Source organism: Pongo pygmaeus, chromosome 21 (assembly GCF_028885625.2).
Source record: "Pongo pygmaeus isolate AG05252 chromosome 21, NHGRI_mPonPyg2-v2.0_pri, whole genome shotgun sequence".
NCBI classification, from domain to species: Eukaryota; Metazoa; Chordata; class Mammalia; order Primates; family Hominidae; genus Pongo; species Pongo pygmaeus.
Genome location: NC_072394.2, coordinates 43742583 through 43761235, shown reverse-complemented (window position 1 = coordinate 43761235; position 18653 = coordinate 43742583). Strand labels below are relative to the sequence as shown.

At 39.2% G+C, this 18653-nt stretch overlaps 1 protein-coding gene across 42 annotated transcripts in view; it reads left to right on the top strand.

The window, feature by feature from the left end:
* ZHX3 (zinc fingers and homeoboxes 3) overlaps positions 1–18653 on the top strand; it is a 168949-nt gene that overhangs the window by 77627 nt on the left and 72669 nt on the right. For 9 of the 42 annotated variants that reach the window (XM_054467353.2, XM_054467354.2, XM_063659581.1 and 6 more), the window contains one exon: positions 106–209. The gene's annotated coding sequence lies outside the window, so the exon portion shown is untranslated. Of the gene's footprint in view, positions 1–105; positions 223–1579; positions 1730–14594; positions 14643–18653 lie in introns of all 42 variants that reach the window. The other 33 variants (XM_054467344.2, XM_054467355.2, XM_063659582.1 and 30 more) reach the window with 8 other exon arrangements.

The following is an 18653-nucleotide window of genomic DNA, read 5'->3' as shown; positions in this document are numbered from 1 at the left end:
ATAGTTCCGATGCGAATGAATTAGGAAAGGAGACTGATGAGATTGGATAACTCAGCCTCCTAAAATGTTTACTCATAAAGTGATGATGTGCTGCTTCTTTTATAGGACTGAAATGCAACTGCAGAAGCAACATGCGACCTTTTAAAGATGCTTGTGGGACTGCATAAAGTGAAGAGGGAAACTGGAAAAAACAATGAAGTAAGGAAAAAGTATGTTTCCCGGGTAAATAGCATGCTTCTGAGTTTTCACAAGTTTCTTGCTACATCAATTACCACAACTTTGTAATGCAGAAGTCTTTATATTTAGTCTTTGCATTGCTATTAAACATTATTTTCTCCTCCCTTGTTTTTTATTGCTGAACTCTTTGATCAAATGATTCTTTTTTGGATTAATCTAAAAATCTGCATTGAATCTACAACTTCGATGATTTCTTTGATCATCTGATAGGAATCTGTTATAGGTTGACCATTGAGATCATAAGAGTATCCTGTGTTGTGTCTCTATGATGTGCAGGGTGAGTCAAAGTGTCAGCTTTTAGTCTGAGTGCAAAACTTACACTTGATTGACTTGAAAAACTAGAAAACTAATTTGAATACCGATTATTCAAGCCATATTCTCAGGTTACAATATATGTGACACTACACTTATCTCTGGGATCTGTGGAATAGGAAACCTTTTAAAAAATGATCTAGTGTATTTAATGATGGATATATATTCACAGTATATATACTATTAAAAAGCAGTTACAAAACGTATTAAAATTTAAATTGGGAAAATTTTTTTAATGCTAAACTTAATACAGAAAACAAAGCACACTAGCAAACAATCATTGTAAATAGAGCCTTCATTTGATGAAATAGGTATGCCCTAGTAAGCTTTTTAAATAAAGCATGTCTTTTACATTATTTTCCATTGTTAAGAAACTTTGTCCACTAAGCTGAATAGAAATTTTTAGAAGGAGAGAAAGAAATGGAGGCAGAGTCATTGATGATATGTGATGCTGGAAGTTCTGTACAACGTCTTTAGACAACTCCATGGCAACATCTCTCTCTCCTCCTTCACAAGCCTGGGGACCACCAGCCCATGGGAATTTTCCCACAAATGTAACTTCTGGAACTTTCTGTCTTGTGGTGGGCACCTTCCCTATGCTTCAGTAATGGATTGCTGCAGGTGTAATCTTGGGTATTCTACCTTGATCATTATTTAACTTTGAGTCTTAAAATTGAGTAAAACTGTTTAGTGGCTTTATATATCAATCCTCTAAACCAAAAATGTCATAAGACAAGTTTCTTATGTACGTACACATCTCTAGTGCTCACTGTCATACTGACTGCTTCATCACACTGGTCTGCTGGCCATGCTTCAGTCTGCCCAGAAATATTCCTGCTTTGGAGCCATTGTTCTTGTTCCCTCTGCCTGGAATCATCTTCTCCCGGATAGCCAAATGGCTACTGCTCTCCTCCTTCAGGTTTCTGCTCCAAAGTTAACCTTTCAAAGATGCCTTCTATGGTACCCTCAATTGAAAATGATACCTTACCATACCCTGGAATCACTCTATCCTTCTCTATTTTTTCTATAGCATTTATCACCATCCAGCCACTGTAGATAAATTTGATTGGCTGTCTCCCTGCCTTCCCTTCACACCCAGTACCTTCCCTGCCTGAACTCCTCATTGAGGGCAAGAACTTTATCCCCAGGATCTAAACCAGTGCTGCACAATAGATGCTCAGTAAGTATTTGTTGGGTGAATGAATGAAGAATGCTTACGTTAGGAGGATTAAGTAGATTTGGAGATCATGTGATTGGATTGAAAATGATTAACAGGGAAAATGTTGTGGAGGAAGTATCTTAAACTGTACGTTAAAAGCCTGCTAAACAGCAGGGCTTAAAAATCATTGTCAAAAATAGCTCTTTGATCTAGAAGGTAATTTATAGCCACTTTAGGAATATAAATGGCAGATTCTATATTTACACTAAAAAAAAGACATAAAATATTAAACTAATGTCTAGGAAAGCTTTGGGTGGTAATAAATTGGGAGGTTTAGGCCAGGTGTCGGTGGCTCACGCCTGTAATCCCAGCACTCTGGGAGGCCGAGGCAGGTGGATCTCTTGAGGTCAGGAGTTCAAGACCAGCCTGGCCAATATGGTGAAACCCCATCTGTACTAAAAATACAAAAAAAATTATCAGGCATGGTGGCAGGCGTCTGTAATCCCAGCTACTTGGGAGGCTGAGGTGCGAGAATTACTTGAACCCGGGAGGTGGAGGTTACAGTGAGCTGAGACGGCACTCCAGCCTGGGCAACAGAGTGAGATTCCATCTTAAAAAAAAAAAAAAAAAAAGACTGGGCACGGTGGCTCACGCCTGTAATCCTAGCACTTTGGGAGACTGAGGTGGGCAGATCACAAGGTCAGGAGATTGAGACCATCCTGGCTAACACGGTGAAACCCCGTCTCTACTAAAAATACAAAAAATTAGCCGGGCGCGGTGGCACGCGCCTGTAGTCCCAGCTACTTGGGGGAGGCTGAGGCAGGAGAATGGCGTGAACCTGGGGGGCGGAGCTTGCAGTGAGCCGAGATCGCACCAGTGCACTCCAGCCTGGGCGACAGAGCGAGGCTCCATCTCAAAAAAAAAAACAAAACAAACAAAACAAAAAAACATTGGGAGATTAACAAAAAGAGTTACAGTGGTTCAGGTGAGAGGTGACCTGAAAGAAGAATATCATGGTCAGGATAGAGGGAACAGGTGGCCCCTAGCAGTGCCTGTTGAGTTAGATAACTGGTAGGATGGGGACATTGCATATGACTGGAGGTTGCAGTGGAGGAAGGTTAATGGGAAGGTCAAAGTCAAACTGGAATCACAGAGAGTTTTCTTATATGTCAGTCTCTGTACCTACTACCTGGTGACACTGAGCCATCTTGACTAACTCCAGCTTACCTCATTTCTGCCACTCTGCTTCTACCTATGAAGTATGATGTTTATTCTACACATTATGCTTTTTCTCTTTCACCTTTAAAGTCTTTTAAAATTAATCTTTCACTTTTAGAGGCACATACCATCTGACTCAGCAATTAATATAGCATTTCTAGAAATTTATCTTACATATGACCTCATACAGGTATGCAGGTAATCCTAGAGTACCTCAGCCTCTATGAAATCCTCACACATGCCTCCTACCTCAGTAACACTTGGAAAGAGAATAATTATCTATCGCTACCATTGTTCTGTTGTGGCCATGGGTCTTGTCCCCCTCCACTGGTTCTGGTATTAACTGCCCACCTTTTTGCCTAAACTGCGGTGGACTAGAGGCATTTGTACGGGAGCTATGTCTTCTCTCAGGTTTCTTCTTTTGAACATTTGTTCCTTATGGCAGTCTTTCTCTACCCATTTGTGAATATTATGAACGGTTAATAGTAATACTTTTTTACTTTGTATTTTTAAAGATATTTAGGTAATTAAGTATATAGTAGTGGGCATCTCTACTTGGCTACACATTAAAATCACCTCAGAAGCTTTATAAAATTCTAATCCCTGGTCTCACCCTCAGAAACTCTGAGACAATTTGTCTTGGGGGAGGTGTGGACATCAACATTTAAAAAGCTGCACAATGAATTTCATGTGCACTCAAGCTTGAGGACCAGGAATACTATAAGTTTTTCTATATTGATGATGACTGTGGTCACTTTAAATTTATCATAACGGCCGGGCGCGGTGGCTCACGCCTGTCATCCCAGCACTTTGGGAGGCCGAGGTAGGAGGATTACCTGAGGTCAGGAGTTTGAGACCAACCTGACCAACATGGAGAAACCTTATCTCTACTAAAAATACAAAATTAGCCGGGCGTGGTGGTGGGCGCCTGTAATCCCAGCTGTTCAGGAGGCTGAGGCAGGGGGATTGCTTGAACCTGGGAGGCGGGGGTTGTGGTGAGCCAAGATCGTGTCATTGCACTCCAGCCTGGCCAACAAAAGCGAAACTCCGTTTAAAAAAAAAAAAAAAAATTATCGTAATGATTTAAGTGATTCCTTTGGGTTTTATAAGTTTATAATGGTGTTATATTTAAAAAAAAGTATATATAACATCTGTCTTTATTGTATTTGTGTCTCTCCTTCATTTTTATGTTGCTTTTTGTTGGAAGGAACTTCTGATACTGTGTTAACAGTGATGATAAAATGCTTATTTTGTGCTTATTTTTAATGACTGCATAGCTTGTTTTTTCCCTTGAAGTATAATTGACATTTGGTTCAATAAATTAGGTACTCAATCAGGGTAAGAAAATGTACCTTTATTATTAGTTTTAGAATTTTAAAATTAAGAATAGGTGTTAGATTTTAACAAATGAATGTTTTTATTTCTGTTGACATGATACAAATAAAAATTTTAAAAATCTATGTCTAGGTTCTACTTACTATTCTTTTAAATTTTTGAGCATAAGTTCGGAGTGAACTTTATGTGCTTTGTGTATAGTTTTCTCTCTTTCCATTTTTTTTAGCCAGTTTTAGGGTCAGATTAGTAGAATAATTAGATAACCTATATCTTGACCCATTTTTGGCATGATTTCTATAACATGAATCATTTGTTCCTGGAGACTGTGAAAGAATTCACTACTTTTTAGGGGTGTAATTATTTGATTATTATTATTATTTTTTTTGAGACAGAGTTTCACTCTTGTTGCCCAGGCTGGAGTGCAGTGGCGTGATCTTGGCTCACTGCAGCCACTGCCTCCTGGGTTCAAGTGATTCTCCCATCTCAGCCTCCCAAGTAGCTGAGATTACAGGCATGTGCCACCATGCCCAGCTATTTTTTTTTTTTTTTTTTTTTTTGTATTTTTGGTAGAGACAGGGTTTCTCCATGTTGGTCAGGCTAGTCTTGAACTGCTGACCTCGTGATCCACCCACCTCGGCCTCCCACAGTGCTGGGATTTCTGCCCCAAAATGCCTTATAATTATTTTTTTGTATTTTAGTGGAGGTGGGGTTTCACCATGTTGCCGAGGCTGGTCCACGAACTCCTGAGCTCAGGCAATCTGCCCGTCTCTGCCTCCCAAAGTGCTAGGATTACAGGTGTGAGCCACCGCGCCCAGCCTAGTTATTTGATTTTTAAAAGATGTTGGTCTGGTTAGGTATTTTATTTTTGCCAGTGTTAGAATTTTACATTTTTGATTAAAAACTCATCTATTTAGTTTTATCCAAATATATTAACACACATATTCTCTTACAATTTTATTGCTTCTTTTTGTGTCCTGTTTTTCCAATTCTATGTTTCCTTTTTTTGCACTTGCCAGTAGTATCAATTTTAGTCTATTCACAGCAACTTTTAGTTGAAATATAAAACTTTAAAAAATACAAAAGGATGTAGTGAAAAGTCAGTTTCCCATTCATTCTTATTCCTTGGCCAAATAGCTCCCCTCTCTTAGGCAGCAGCTCCTGTCAGTTTCTTATGAATCCTTGAAAAGTTTTTTGGTTTTCAATTTCAAAATATTTAACATTTCTTTTTTTAAAAAAAAAAATCCTCAGCCAGGAGTGGTGGCTCATGCCTGTAATCCTAGAACTTTGGGAGGCTGAGACAGGCAGATTGCCTGAGCTCAGGAGTTCGTGACCAGCCTCAGCAACATGGTGAAACCCCGTCTCTAGTAAAATACAAAACAAAAATTAGCCGGGCATGGTGGCATACACCTGTAGTCCCAGCTACTCTGGAGGCTGAGGCAGGAGAATTGCTTGAACCCGGGAGGCAGAGGTTGCAGTGAGCCGAGATCGCGCCACTGCACTCCAGCCTGGGCAACAGAGCGAGACTCCATCTCAAAAAAAAAAAAATTCCTCTAATTCTTTTGTTTGTTTCGCAAGATTATTAGTTGTGTATTTAGTTTTTATTTTTATTTTTCGGTAGCACAGAAAGCACTACTGCTCTCTGTTCTTTTTTCATGGTCTATAATTTCTTATGTAATGATTTTGTTACATTTTCCAACTTCATTATCGTTATTTCATAGCCTATCTCTTGCAAACAGAATGTTGTCGGATTTTGTCTGTTTAACTTATCTTTGAAGGTTCTATATCTTATATGGGAATTTATACTCTTTAATTTATTATTGCTATTGTATTATGTTTTCTGTATATTGTATGTTTCTTTGTTTTTATATTTGTTGTTTCTTCTCCATTATGTCTTCTATATTACAGAACATTCTTTGCTTTCTTTAGCTTTTAAACAAATTTTAAAGGTGAACAATCTTTCAAATTCTCTTAGTGCTAAACATATTTTTCTGTATTTATCTACTATAATCAAAGCAAAAGCAAGAACTTGCCTTTTCTTCCATGTAAGGAAATTTAATTTGCCCCTTTTTTTGGCATCTTCTCTTCCTATTCCTTATCTACCCTATCTCTCCAATTATTTTTTTTTTCACCACTTAACGTTTGTTCTGTGAAGTGTCTTAATTCTTCTGAGCCTCAGCCTGGTACTGATAAGTATTTTGCTATTTTTGATTCAGTTAGTTAACAACCACTGAGGTCTCACTCTGAGCCAACAGATCCTGAGCTGGGTGCAGGAGATACAAAAGTAAAGGCAATTCTGTCCCTGCCTTCAAGGTTGATGAGGTGGCATGATGGGCAAATCAGCCAACAATGGCAAAAGATGTGATGTGTCAGGTGTATTGGATACAGAGAGAGAGAGAAAGAGAGAGGGAGTGATGTTTGGTGAGTCAGTGCAGGCACCCTGGGAGCTAAATGTTACTGTATGTACCAGCAGGGCTTTGTGAGAAAGAGGATAAAGTGAGAGGGCAAAAGTCTGAAGGTGCGCAGGTACATCACCCTGTTCTTGGGATAGTGGCTGGAGATGAGGCTGGACAAGGGATGTTGGGGCCAGATTGTGAAGCACCTTGAATGTTGGGCAACAAGTTTCAGTTCGTATCCTGTGGTCTGTACCAGAGGGTTTAAAGCAAGGGAGTGTCGTGTTCTAGTTCATGTTTTAGGTAGATAATTCTTACTGTCATGTGAAGCACAGCCTGCAGGGAGGAAAGTCAGTTAAGCAGCTGTGGCAGTTGTCCAGATAAGAGGTGAGAGCAACTTGAGCAAGGAGATAGCAGTGATGATGGAGAAGAGGAGATATGAGGCATTTTGGGGCAGAATCTGAAATTACCAATGCCTGCCATGGTGGAGATTGGGAATTAGGGCATGCCTCAGAGGAGTTTTTGTTTGTTAGTTTTAGGGAAGGTGGTGATAGATGGTGGAACTACTGACCAACTTAGGGAGTGGCATAAAGGGTGTGGATTGGGTGCAGAGACTAATTTGGAGAGAAGCAGGGGAAAGTTTCGTTTAGGACTTGTTGAATGTCCAGGAAAACATATCTAGGAGCAGTTGGATATATGGATCAGAAACTCAGATGAGATGATGGGGCTGGAGATAAAGGTGTGAGACTCACTTGTACCAAGGAGGATATGAAAGCCATAAGAAGAGAGATAAAATCCCTCAAGTACAGCATGTACAGAAATTAAACGGCCTTAGGATTGGCAGTTGGCAAAGATCAGTCTTTATGTTTGGGAAATTGAACATATTGAGCACTGTAATACATGTCCAACATGGGGTGGCTAGAGCTTTTTCAGATGGCTGGCTTAGTCTTCACGACAGGCCCAAATGCCGCATCCATGCTAGAGAAAGAAGTAGAGGAGATACAGAAAAGTGGTGTGGAAGAGGTGTTTTCCTTCAGGGGCAGTGGCCAGCAATGCCATCATGCTCAGTTCCCACACAACCTAAGTCAGCTCCCTCTGGAGTCAGGAGGCAAGGAAATGCAGCTTGACTGCCACTCTAGGAAACAGTTTGGTAGATGAATGATGAGGCCACTTGGTCTGCACTTGGTGGCATCATTTTTGTTTGTTTACAGATGACAGCTTGAGGTATTCTGATTTGCTGAGCTTCTTTGAGGTTTTATATCTTAGATTGTCTCGTTTCTAGACTTCTGTTATTTAAAAAAATAAAAAATAACTGCTAGATTCCCCTTCATGTAATCTATTTGTTAACTTGTTTACTTGGAGTTTTTTTTCTCTCTTCCTTCTCACATTGTTTTCAGATGTTTCCAGGTCATGTCCCAGGGATCCTCTTTGCTAATGATGTGTGAGGCCCTGGGAGTGCCTTCTTGTTTCTTCTTTCAGGTCTTTCCATGCTGAAAGTAGTTTTCTTCTGTCATTTGAATCTTTTGTTCAATTCAGTTTCCTCCAGAACTCTAATTCATAGCTTGTATCTTTCCTGTAGATGACAATTTGCCTGTGCATTCTTAGGCAACAGGATTGTGTAGTGCTAACAGCATGGGCCCAGAACCAGACTGCCTGGGTTTAACTCCTGGCTCTTCCAGCTACTAGCTGAGTAACCTTGGGCAAGTTATTAGCTTCTTTTGTGCCTCAATTTTCTCATCTGTAAACTGGAGGCAAAATTAGAATCTACTACCAAGGGTTGTGGTGAAGGTTAAATGAACTACCACTTTTAGTGCTTAGAAAGGTGTCCAGTGTGTGTTCCATTGTTAGTTGCTTGTGTTGCCATTGTTGTTACTGTTCTAGGGAAAAATGGTGCGAGAGATAACCTCTTCCTCATTGTCATTTGGACCACACAAATAGTGATAAATTTCAGGCTGTTGGAGCCTTACTTGATGAACTAGAAGTAGGCAAATCATGGGAATTGGGTTGTATTCCCTCAAGTTTTTAAGGAGTTCAACAAAGAACAATTTTAACCTTGGTCCAGAAGTGACATCTGGAGTTCGAGTGTCCACTATGTGACCTCATCTACCCCATGGCAGTGTTCAATTGATGTCTTTTAAAAACGGGATGTAAAAGTTTTATTTCTACCTTACAAAAAGCTCTTCCAAAAATTTTTATTTTTGCTCTTATAGTTGTCTAATCATCTCATCTGTAGATAATATATTTAACTTCCTATGCAATATATATGCCTACCTTATTTCAGCTGTCTTGCTGTGTTGGCCAGAACTTCAAAACTATTTAAGATGGTAAAAGTGGCCTGTCTTTTATTGCCTTTTTTTTTCACATTTGGCTTAGAGAGATGTTTTATATCATCTTTCTTTACCTGTATGCCTTTTGTTCTTAGTATTTTTATTAGAAGTGAATATTAGCAAATTACATTATTGTATCCATTGAGAGTTTCATTAGGTTTTTCTCATTTAACTCTTTGATTTTGTGTCATATGTATCTTGAACTATCATTCCATTCTGGGCAAAATTCTTATCAGTTTGGTTATTCTTTTATCATTAAATTATTTCTGCCAGTCATTAAACATTTTAAAATCTATATTCATTCAGAGTCGTTGGCTATGAAAAGGGTTTTAAAAATCTTATTGGGGTTTTTAAAGTTGTACTCTTTGTAAAAAGTTCAAATAATATAATAGTTACAGACTAAATAAATAATAAAATTCACCCAATAATCCTATTCTCCCAGAGTCGTTGATGTTGGGTTTATTGTGAAACTTTCCAGATTTTTTTCTATGCATTTACATATATATAGGTTTCATGCCATCTCTAATTCTTTTCTTTTTCTCTTCTTTCTCCCTCCCTCTCCATCCCTCTCTCCCTTCATCTTACCGAAAATGGAGTCATGCAAAGTCCTGAAATGTTTTCATTTAATAGTATATCATGGGAGTCTTTCTATGTCCATTCACATGTATCTACTTCATTCTTTGTAGGGTATTCCATAGTGTGGAGTCATCATAATTTAGCCAGTTCCCTGTTGGTGGATGTTTAAATTATTCCCAATTTTTTGCTAGCACTACATGAAATGTTTTTGGTACATGTTTGTATGTGCAAGTATTTTATAGGCTAGATTACCAGAAACAGAATTGTGGATCAAAGGTGATAAATAGAATAGGGGTTTTTAACCTAGTCTGTGAGTCCCTATAGTTGTGTGCAAAATGTCATGTGTACTGTATATTGTGCATTTTCTGAGAATGAGAGTCTGTAGATCAGATTTACAAAGAAGTCATTGGCCTCCCAAAAAGAAAGAATTACCTGCACACAAAATTAGGCAACTTGCCCAAAGTCCATGGTGGAACTGTGATTTAAGCTCATGGTATTGGACTCCGGTGGTATTAAAAGAGGAAAAAAGATTCATATGGAATATACATCAAATTATCTATAGTGCTAATCTCTGAAGGTGGGGTTATGAGAGCTCCACGATTATATATTTTTAAACAATGAAAATGTTTTTTTTTTTTAATAAGCAGAAGAAAAGTAAAATTCACTGAACAAACAAAAGTAATCAGAGTGCTTGTGTGGCAGAAATAGTTAGGGGAAATCATATCAACTAATCTCTTGGAAATTTTAAGGAGAGTGAGCAGGTTTGTGAATGAGGGAGCCAGTAGTCCTTCAAGAAAGCTTTGAAAGAATTTGCATCATCTCAAACTACCTCAACATGTTAATTAACTATAAAGAAAGAGGTCATAAATTGGTAGTGGAAAAACCCAGCAGAAACCACCTTAACCAAGAGGTCAAGGCCAACACCACCAGCAATAAGACATATCAACATCGTGAGCCCCATGATATGATGTATTAAGAACACAACATCATTTCTGTGGTATTTTTGCCAAGAATGCATAACCTCAGAGTAATCATGAGAAAACATCAGGCAAACCCAAATCAAGGGACAGTCAACAAAATAACTGTTTAATACTCTTAAAAGTTGTCAAGAACATGAATGACAAGGAAAGAACAAGGAACTGTCACAGGCTACAGGAGACTAAGGATAAATAACAGCTAAATACAGCAGGGATTCTGAATAGGATTCTGGAACAGAAAAGGGACATCGGTAGAAAAAACCAGTACAACTTGAATAAGGTCTTTGGTTTAGTTAATAGTATTAATGTTAAAGTTCTGGTTCTGGTAAATATACAATGGTTATGTAAGATGCTAACACTGGGGAAGCTGGGGCCAGGATATATGGAAACTGTACGATTTTTGCAACTTTTCTGTAACTAAAATTAGCTCAAAATGATTTTTTAAAAGAAATCTTGGCTAGGTGCAGTGGCTCACTCCTGTAATCCCAGCACTTTGGGAGGCCGAGGTGGGTGGATCACCTGAGATCAGGAGTTTGAGACCAGCCTGGCCAACTTGGTGAAACCCCATCTCTACTAAAAATACAAAAATTATCTGGGCATGGTGGCAGGTGCCTGTAAACCCAGCTACTCAGGTGGCTGAGACAGGAGAATCACTTGAACCTGGGAGGTGGAGGTTGCAGTGAGCTGTGCCACTGTACCCCAGCCTGGCTGACAAGAGCAAAACTCCGTCACAAAAAAAAAAAAAAAAAAAAAGGGGTTGGGCGTGGTGGCTCACACCTGTAATCCCAGCATTATTGGGAGGCCAAGGTGGGCAGATCACAAGGTCAGGAGTTCGAGACCAGCCTGGCTAGCATGGAGAAAACCCGTCTGTACTAAAAATACGAAAACTTAGCCAGGCATGGTGGCGCGTGCCTATAGTCCCAGCTACTAAGGAGGCTGAGGCAGGAGAATTGCTTGAAGCTGGCAGGCGGAGGTTGCAGTGAGCTGGGATCACGCCACTGCACTGCAGCCTGGGCAACAGAGCGACACTCTGTCTCAAAAACAAAAAAAAACAAAAAAAAAAAGAAAAAAAATCTTGGCAAGATTTCTTATTTTCTATCTCACTTTTAAGAGCCATTGTGGAGTTAGAGAATCAATTTGGACCTGAGTAGAAACTGGATTAAGAATATGAAAGAAAGCTTAGGGTTAAATCCCCTTCTATAAGTGGGTAAAATATGAATGATGACTGTCCACAGTGCTGCCTATAGTCTCATTTTCCAATATGTTTAATTTCCTAGACCTTTTTAAAAGGTACAGTAGTGGAAAGCTACGACGGGAGATTTTCATGAACATTTTATGAGGCTATGATAGCAGAAAATTAGTCAATGCAAGATACTGCACTTACTGGAAAAAAGAAATTCCAAACCAGCTTTATACAGAATCACAGGTCCCAAGATACCACTTAGTAGTCTTAAGTTCTCTGAAGATGTTGCCTCAGTGTTTGCTGCTGAGGCCAAGATGGCCTGAAAATTGGTGCACATCAATGTGAAGGTGACCACACAATCTTCTGGAGGCATTTGTAGATGAACAAATGCCTCCTTCCTTTGTCATTAGGAAGCAGCCAACCTGAAGCACCATACACAGAAAAATCTTAAAAGCTAGAGGTTTATGCATGTTCTCACTTATAAGTGGGAGCTAAACAATGGGTATAGATGGACATATAGAGTGGAATAATAGGCACTGGAGGCTCCAAAAGGTGGGAGGGGGCTGAGGGATGAAATACTACCTATTGGGTACAATGTATACTATTTAGATGATGTGGATGCTAAAAGCCCAGACTTCACCACTGCCTAAATCTATTTTAAAAATTGCAAAAGCTAAGGGTTTATAACACGTTTAGATGAAGAATGGTGCAAAGGGACAGCAGACGGGAAGTCTGCATGGAGTCTAGGAGGAGTTGGAGTGCGGGACTCTCTGAGTACACCTGGCTCTGTCTGTGAAGGGAAGTGCCATATTGGCCTGGGGCAGACATTCTGATTGCTGCAAGGCTGGGCATGCTAGATACACAGGTTGAAAACCCCGGAAGGGGCTCTAAATTTGTTCCTTATGCAGCAACCTGATTAGGGATTCTGTTTCCTAGATGCTTTGATATTAAGAAGGGACAGCTCTGGGTAAATTACAGGAATAGTGAGGCTCCTAGAAAGCTATACCCCTTCTAAAAATGAGGGGAAAAAATCTAATTTGTCTCCATCAAGTTTCATTGGTATTAAGTCAGTTCTACCCTCACCTAATTAAGAACTGAATAGTCTCTTAATGAATAAAAAGAAAATTCTCAATTTACAAAGCTGGAGACTAGTCTTATTCTGTCAGTGGGTATTTCTCAGCAGCAGTTATATGCCAGGCACTGTATTAACACCCTAAAAACATAGCAGTGAGCAAGACAGTCATGGTCCCTGTCCTCATGGAGCTCACAGACCAGGAGATTGTTCCTCCAAGCCTAAATCAGCCAGCACACCTACCTCACTCAAAGGTGCCTCTGCTAAAAAGCCTTGGTTTACACCAAAATAAGTTTGCTTTTTATTTTTCCCTTGAAGTTAAATGTAAAAATAAATTGTTACTATTTTAATTTCCAACAGTGTTGAAAAAATGTTTTCATTTATACTTTATATATTTAATTTACATAATTTTGAAGTAGCATTTGGTGCCTTTAATCACAAAACCTGCCCCTGTCCTAGCCACTTCTTTCGGGCTGTGATGTTGAAAACACTTTGGTAAGGCTTAGTGAGTTTGCTCAGTGCCTATAGAAATCAGAAATGTGTTTACCAAGGCATAGCAATCTCTGAGGCCCAGCATGGCCAGCTGGCAGTGGCCAAAGGGAGCCAACTCTCCTCTGCTACATGGACACCTCTCCCTTCCTGAATTTAATTTCTTGAGTCAGATTCCAAGTTGTAACCTCAAAGTAGTGAAACAACTAGAGTGGCACTAACTCACTCGAGTCTACCACACTGTTAGTAGCCTCTTTCCTGGCTCTTCCTCTAGAGGCTCTGGGACATATTATTTAGTAGAGATATGTCCTTGTGCCTTGAGTTGGTAAAATGGTTATGGTTATGAATTCTTTGTTTCTCTATATAAAGACTGCAGTGGATAAATGATGAGTAGTATTTATTTCTTAGAAAAATCAAGGAAAAGTTACTGGTTGATATAATTAATTTGTAAGACTTAGCTCTACGAACCCAGTGGAGTATAAGAATAGATGATCATTTGCCAGGCGCGGTGGCTCACACCTGTAATCCCAGCACTTTGGGAGGCTGAGGCGGATGGATCACGAGGTCAGGAGATCGAGACCATTCTGGTTAACACGGTGAAACCCCGTCTCTGCTAAAAATACAAAAAATTAGCTGGGCATGGTTGCAGGCGCCTGTAGTCCCAGCTACTTGGGAGGCGGAGGCAGGAGAATGGCGTGAACCCAGGAGGCAGAGTTTGCAGTGAACCGAGATCACGCCACTGCACTCCAGCCTGGGCGACAGTGCGACACTCCGTGTCAAAAACAAAAAAAGATGATCATTTTTTCAAAATCCTTTTGACCCTTCCAGGCATGAATCTTCCAAACCACCCTGACCTACCTTTTATTGAACTCTAGTAGGGTGCCTATACCATGTCCTTTAACAAGCTTTTTCTTCCCCTTTTTTGACTTCAAGTCCCTGTTCATCAATGCCACCCTCCCCTTGAAGTCTTCTTTGGTCTTCCTCACTCACTATTATCAGTCTCCCTCGGGTGTTGCATGCCCATTGTAGTACCTTTCCTGTAGCACACCACATTCATTATAGGCTGCTTTGTGATCCCTCTGTTGACGTTGCTTTCTTGTCTCCTGCACTGTCAACTCCTCGAGGGGTCAGGGACTTAGGCATTCATCATTATATCCTCTGAGTATCCAGCATAGTGAATTCGCTAACATCAATTGAGTGTTTACACTGTTTCAGCTACTGTCTAAGCCATATATGTATATATAGCAAAATAATATAAGCAATATAATTGCATTTGTCATAACCCTATGAGAGTGACACGTATTATTCCTGTTTTACAGATGAGGAAACTGAGACACAGCTTAAGAATTTTGCCCAAAGCTACAAAGGTAATAAGTGGTACAGTTGGCATTTGAAGCCAAGCAGTCAGGAGTCAGGGCTTCTAGTCATTACTTGATACTGGAATAATCTGCTGTGATGCCCATGCTCCTTATTGTATGCTATAATGACATAATAACAGTTAGCACTTCTCAAACACCAACTGTGTGGCAGGCCCTGAGCTAAGTGCTACATGTTTATTATCTCACTGAATCCTCACAAAAATCCCATGAGGCACTTGTAATTATTATTCCATAGATGAGGAAACTGAGATGCAGAGGAGCTGGGGTTAAACAGCTTGTACCAGGCAATGCTAGAGTGTGTGCCTAGTATGTGTTGATGGGTGAATAAGCAAATAGATGAGTAACAATAGGGATAGGGTTTGAGAAGGGAACTAACAAGTATTTCTATTTTTATTTTTGCAGTGTCCCCCTCATGGCATTAAAGTTTTCTTCCTTTCTTCCTTCCCTCCTTCCGGTAGAGACGGGGTCTTGCAATGTTGCCCAGGCTGGTCTCACACTCTTGGGCTCAAGCAATCCTTCTGCCTTAGCCTCCCAAAGTGCTGGGATTACAAGCATGAACCATTGCGCCTGGCTGAGAACTAACAAGTATTGAGTACCTTCCATTTTTTTTCGGTAGGAATTTTTTTTCCAACATTTTATTATGAAAAATTTCAAACATACTGCAAAATTGAAAGATTATTACCATGAACAACCATATACCCACTACCAGTTTTCAGCCATCAATATTTTACTGATTTTGCTTACCCTCTATCTAGTCATCTGTCATAGTATTTTTGATGCATTCCCCCCTCACTATTTCAGCATGTTTTATCGCTAAGTAGAGGTAATTATTTGTTTACAGGTTTTTTCTTTGGAAGTAAGATGTGTGCATTTTATTGTAGTTAAATCTTAACTGTATATGGACCTGGTTTTGACAAATGAATACACCTATAGAACCCAGACACCTAGCAGGATATTATCATTACCCAGAAAATTTCCTCATGTCCCTTCCCAGTCAGTGCCCACCCCTACTCCCCAGAGGAATATCTACTATTTTTGTATTGTATACTCATATGCCATCCTGTTCTACCGGAATTTAAAGTGACGCACTCTGGTCCATAAAATGCAAGAAGAAAACGTAAATGAGAAGTAGATGGAAAAAAGAATCCAACCTAGGAATATTAAATGGAACCAGGAGACCACCCGGAACTTTTATAAGTAATACATTATTCAGTCCTCACAAAAGATATACATAATTATTTCCATTTTATAGACAAAGAGGCTACAAAGCTATGTAGCTAATAAGTAATAGGGACACTTACTCCAAGTCCATACTTTTTTTTTTTTTTACTTTAGCCCCAAAAACCAAGACAACAGGTAAAATAAAAGCTTATTTTAACTGTGAATGTGGTCTCAAATAATATACGCTAAAGTATTTGCAAAATTGTGTTTCCTCTTCTTGTTGGTACTTTGACCATGAGAGATGGCAAGGGTGGGGGCACTAAAATAGTCCTGCAGTCCTTACAAAGTTCCTTAAGGTCAAAGTGGCTTTGGGTTATCCTGTGTGGCCCTAGAGATGGGATTCCATGTCCTCAGTTATAGAAAAAGACAACTTTTCCAGGACTGGTGATAAGAGTGAGAAGTCTTGAAATGTCCTGTCGACTGTTAATTAGGACTATAGCAACATCAACAAGGAGGCATCTTACATATAACAGATTCCTGGCCAGAGTTTTCAGTTTTGACTTTAATGGGGTTCGTTTGTTGTGTTAAGGAAGAGAAAAGATAATATTTTATAAAAGAATTATAAACCTCTAATAGGGGACCTTAGAAATCTGCCTTCTATATTCTGTGTTGTCTCCTTTATAATAATATATTGTATATATAAGTAATGGGTGAGGAAGAACTGAAGATTACTTTACAATTTCTTACTTAAAATGCCAGAAAAGGGATTGGGCATGTTATATGGTAGGAAGGCTGTCACAAGACTCCTGGATAAAGTTAGAGAGAAACAAAAATCAAAGAAGATGGGCATGTTAGAGTTAGACTTACTTGGCAGTATAAAATGGAAGACTTTCCTCTTCTGGGCTGTGGCCACCAGCATTGCGGGATGACACCTGGATTTGGCTCTGTTGGGCCACAGGGGACTAAGATGTACTCACATGGTCTCGGGTGATGGATTAAGAAAACACAGGAACTAGCTCAGTGGCCAGGCCTAAGAAGACCTAGAGCAATGTCTCTGGAAACCACAAGAAGTGAGGCAGGCATCCAGTAGTCCTGCTCTGCTGTCTGTACTGTCTTCTCTCTACCCCCTGTCCCTTATCCCTCTGCTCCCTAACTTCTCATTTCCCACTCCCAGCCCCTCCTCCCTGGATCCCATACCCAAAGTTTGAAAAGAGGACATTTCCTGGTCTTTCAGGCCTTCTGCCCTGTGCCTCTGGTCTTTTGGAGGGTAAGGCAGGTATAGACAGCCAACTCATCAGTAGAAAGATCCACATTAATGGTGGCTAGCAATGATAAAGATTATTTCTTCCTCCCTAGGCAGCAATACAGTTATCTTGAATAGACTGCTTTACTTGGAAAAAACATTTTTTAAATTATAAAAGCCATTCTTTCTTATTGTAGATAATCTGAAAAACATAGGAAAGAATAATGAAGATAATTGAGATTTCCTTAGTGATATCTTGATATCATTCCTTTTAGGTGTTTATTTAGAAATTGCTTACATATGGTGTAAAGCCATGTTTTATATATATATTTTTTGTATCTCATTTTTAGGATATGTATGTATTTATCATGTCTTATATAATCCAAATATTTTTCTGTATCAAAAATGATAAGCATAATTTAAAATAGGCATTGCTATTCTAGCTATTCTATAGACAATACTCTACTTTTAACTTAACTATTTTGTTGAATTTGAAGTGAGTTTTTGTGAACAGCATATAGTTGGGTTGTATTTTTATTCTACTCTGCCAATCTCTGCCTTTTAGTTGGCGTATTTAGATCATTTATCTTTAAGCTAATTATTGACATATTAGAGCTTTAATCTGCTATTTATTATTTACTGTTTCTTTTCTTGTCTTTCTCTGGGTTGCTTGAACATTTTGAGAGGTTTTTATCTTGACTTTCTAATAGTTTTTTTTAACTGTATTTGTATCATTTTCTTAGCAGTTGCTCTGAGTATTACAGTATACCTATGTGACTTACTGTAGTCTACTATGATCAGCATTTTACCACTTTGAGTGAAATGTGGAAACCTGACTTCCATTCAGGTCCCTTTACATTCCCCCTTTTAATTTTTAATTTTTTTAAGACACAGAGTCTCGCTATGTTGCCCAGGGTAGAAGTGAACTTCTAGACTCAAGCAATATTCCTGCTTTAGCCTCCCAAATAGCTGGGACTACAGGAGGATAATCTATATATATATATCTTCCCATATTTCTGCCTTTTCTGTTGTTTTCTGTTCCCTTTTGATGCTTCAGAATTCTTTTAATCATTTCCTTTCTGTTTGAAAAACTTCTTTAACCATAAAAATGTTGTGCCACTTCCTTCTGGCCTCCATGGTTTTATTTTTTAATTTTATTTGTTATTTTATTATTTTTTATTTTTAGTAGAGACGGGGTTTCACCATGTTGCCCAAGCTTGTCTCAAACTCCTAACCTCAAATGATCTGCCCGCCTTGGCCTCCCAAAGTCATGGGATTACAGGCGTGAGCCAGCGTGCCTGGCCAGGCCTCCATGGTTTTAGATAAGAAACCTGTTGTCGCTTGAATTGATGTTCCCTTGTAGGTAGTATGTTGTTTTTCTCTGCTTTCAAGAGTTATTCTTTGTCTTTAATTTACAGAAATATAATTAAGATGTGTCTTGGTGTGGATTTCTTTGAGTTTATCCTATTTGGGATATGTTCACCTTCTGAATCTAGGTTTACATCCTTCAGCAAATTTGGGGAATTTTCAGTCATTATCTTTTTGAATACTCCTTCAGCCCTTCTTTTTATTCTCTCCTGTGACTCTGATAATAA